The sequence below is a fragment of the Prionailurus viverrinus genome, chromosome A1 (genome assembly GCF_022837055.1).
Source record: "Prionailurus viverrinus isolate Anna chromosome A1, UM_Priviv_1.0, whole genome shotgun sequence".
Classification (NCBI taxonomy): domain Eukaryota; kingdom Metazoa; phylum Chordata; class Mammalia; order Carnivora; family Felidae; genus Prionailurus; species Prionailurus viverrinus.
In genome coordinates this window covers 221,382,661-221,386,384 of record NC_062561.1, presented here as the reverse complement: position 1 = coordinate 221,386,384, position 3,724 = coordinate 221,382,661, and the positions used below count along the sequence as shown (strand labels likewise).

General features: G+C 36.9%; 1 pseudogene; it reads left to right on the top strand.

Annotated features, from left to right (window-relative positions):
* The first annotated feature begins 472 nt into the window (after positions 1 to 472).
* LOC125165341 (cyclin-dependent kinases regulatory subunit 2-like) lies at positions 473 to 718 on the top strand (annotated as a pseudogene).
* The last annotated feature ends 3,006 nt before the right edge of the window (positions 719 to 3,724 follow it).

Here is a 3,724-nt window from a genome sequence, read left to right as displayed (position 1 = left end):
ATATATGTTGTTGAAAAATGTCATGACTCTTGGACATTAAAACAAATTACTTAATTTTTAAGTCAAACTATCCGGTCTTACTCAGACAATAAGTTTCCTTTTAGAGATATGTGTTTCACTTCCGATTATATTTACATAATCACTTACTATCTTATGTGTACTGTAAATTTCTAAAAATCCATCACTTAGGCACCCTGATCTCTAATAGTTATCTTTTCAATAACAAGAGTTTTAGACTATGAGAGCTATAATTGATCACATGACTACTCCACTCATCCACATATTCACAATGTTCTCAAATATAACATATGAAAATCTCCAGGTAAGCAGAATATACACTTTTAAAACAAAACAACACAACTGACAAGATGTCAGATCTCTTTCGTGTAGGCCGTTGAGGCGTTGCCCAGGCCTGGCAGGGATGTGTGGCCTGCCGCACCTCCTTTGCACGCCCTCTCTGGTCTCGCGCATGATGGCCCACAAGCAGATCTACTACTCGGTCAAGTACTTCCGGGAACACTGTGAGTACTGCCATGTCGTGTTATCGAGAACTTTCCAAACAAATACTGAAAACCCATCTGATATCTAACAAGGAGTGGAGGAGACTTGGTTCAACAGACTCCAACGGAGGCTTGTCTGGGTTCAGTATGTGATCCAGGAGCCAAACCTGAATATTCTTCTCTTTAGATAACCTCTTCCAAAAGATCGGCAAAAATGAAGTATCTGGGGATCATCGATTAAATCTTTTTCAACTGTAATGTATATGTGTATATTAGGTAGTATTCAGTGAATACTTGAAAAAGTGTACAAATCATTCACCCATACCTGCACGTGAGCTGTATTCTTCACAGCAACAGCTCAGTTAAATGCAGCTGCAAGGTTACCGCACAGTGTTTAAGATGAAATTTCTTCTGGTCAGTTTTTCTCTTAAGATAAGTATCTGTTTGACTTTGCCTGTTACTTTTGGTAAATAAAGTTTGTATGCTGCATTCATCAAAAAAAATTATTTTGTATATCTGTAAATGTGTAAGATGCCTTCAAATAGTTATTCTGCCCAAAGTGTTTTAGCAGATTGTCATTGTAAGTATATATGTATAAAAACCACTTAAAAAATTTTTAACATTTATTCGAGTGACAGAGACAGAGTGTAAGCAGGGGAAGGGTGAGAGAGAGGGAGAAACAGAATCTGAGGCAGGCTGAAGGTTCTGAGCTGTCACAACAGAGCCCGACGCAGGGCTCGATCTCACGAACCGTGAGATCATGACCTGAGCTGAAATCAGACATTTAACCGACTGAGTCACCCTGGAGCCCCTAAAAACCACTTTATTTAAATATACATAATAAAACTGAATTCACTGACTACATTTGTTTATAGCTAAAGACCTCTCAAAGATTTCAATTGTTTTCTTTACAAATTTGGGGGTGGAAATCCAACATCTAATATAAGCTAATAAGAGTAAATTAAGTCAAATATCTAGGACTCAAAACTTTACAGTAGCATCAATCAATCAATCAATCCAAACACTGATAGAAATATAGAATTAAAGGTCTGTGGGTGGGGGGGGTGTTCTAACGTATAGAAAATCAAGAATAAGGAGTACAGTGGACTTCTTGACAGAGACCATGTAAATAAAAAGATAACAGAGTGAAATATTTAAAATGTTAGAAGAGGGACACCTGAGTGGCTCAGTTGGTTAAATGTCCAACCCTTGTTCTAGTCGCAGACCATGACCTAATGGTTCATGAGTTCAAGCCCCGCATGGGCCTCTGTGAAGACACTGCAGAGCCTGCTTAGGATTCTCTCTCTCCCTCTCTCTCTGCCCCTCCCCTGCTTGCACACACACTCCCTCTCAAATTAAATAAATAAACTTAAAAAAAAAAGTGTTAAGAGACATAAACAAAACAACAACAACAAAACCCTAGAAATCTTTATCCAGCAAAATTACCATTCAAGAGTAAAGCAGAAATAAAAACTAAAGACTTCCCATGTCTTTTTTTTTTTTTTTTTTAAAGAGAGAGAAAACACAGGTAGGGGAGAAGGGCAGAGTTAGAGACAAAATCCCAAGCAGGCTTCATGCTCAGCATAGAACCAGATGTAGGGCACAATCCCACGACCCTTGGATCATGACCTGAGCGGAAATCAAGAGTCAGACACTCAACTAACTGAGACACCCAGGCACCCCAAAGACTTCCCACATCTTGAGTTTGAACTCCACGAGTAAAGAAACCAAGTCATGTGGTCTGACAAAACCCCAGTGCATAAAATTATACCCAATGCATATTTTGTTCTAAAAAATGCTTAGGGGAGGAAGGAGGTCATCAAGGTAGAAGGCAAAAAAGAATGCAGGAAAGAAGGAGAAATGGAGGGAAGGAAGAAGGGAATGAAATTAATGTACCACATAAATCTTGATGTATGCCTTAAGTAAATTGATGCATGCTGGTGGACTTATTCAAACAGGTTAAATGTAATGGAGTAAGTTGGGAGAATTTTTGTTTGTTTTCTATTTAGTTTTTGAGAAATTTTAAGGTAGTTATTGCAGATATCTAACAATTGATGTAGACATCTAGGTAGGGATCCCACTTTTCATTTTCATTCATCTGTTTATAGTATTAATTAGCTTTCAACATGAAGAAGATCATTTAGGAAAAAGTAGAGAATTAGAATAGAAATTTTCTTAGGAACAAACCTTGAAGAATTCAGCTACAGAGTGGGATACAAAGGAAGCTCTCAATTAGTGGCAACAGTTGCAAAAAACACTAACTGAATTACAAGTTTAAGAAAAAGAAAATCAACATTAATGACAGAAAGCTGTTTTATTTGCATTATACTACTGCCCTAAAATTGGTTTAGGAGTAGAACTACATGTGCACCCTGGCGAAATATTTTGTCTGAACTACTGACATGTTACAGAAGAATGGGAAAGACACAGAACTTGAGATTAGTAGCTTTAAAACAAAAGATATGAAGAGGTAAGAAAAGTCTGCTCAGTCTACCTCTCTATCCTAAAATTAATTTGAATTGAGGCTAGAACAGTAGGGATACAGCCTACATGTCAACAAGCTCTGCCCAGAGGATGGATCCCCATTTCACCCAGCAACTGAAAACCTGATCCTCTGGTCGGCTATGAGTTGGAGGAATGAAGCAGAGACTTCTTTTCTGAGATGAGATATTGAGAACTGGAGACAGTGTCCTCTAGCTAGTGTTCGACTGACTACATCCAGAAGTGAAAGCAAATCTTTACTGAAGGAATGTTTCCCTACTATAGGCTTGTAGGACTTGAAAATATTCAAATCAAAATGTGGATTTGCAAAGATCACCTAGAATAAGATTAGGCAGTCTACTACAAGTGAAATTTGGCTAAAGATGGAAATAATACGTTTAAAATACCAAAGTCTGAGTGAATTAAAGTTATGCTATAAAGACTATAAAGGACATATGCATGGAATTTTTGAAGAAACAAAAGAAACAATAAAAATATTCCTTCAAAAGATTGTTAGGAATTAGCTCTCTTAGAATGGATTTTCTATATGTAAAGTATGTAACTCAATATATTGGTTAAACAGCATGTTAAAATGGACTAAAACAATCTCTACGTCAAAGGCATACATATTCAAATTATGAAAAAAACAATAAGATACATGAAGGATAAACTGAAATTTAATGTATATTATCAGCATCTCAGATGCAGAGAGCTGAAGGAATGGAGATAGAATAACACTTAAA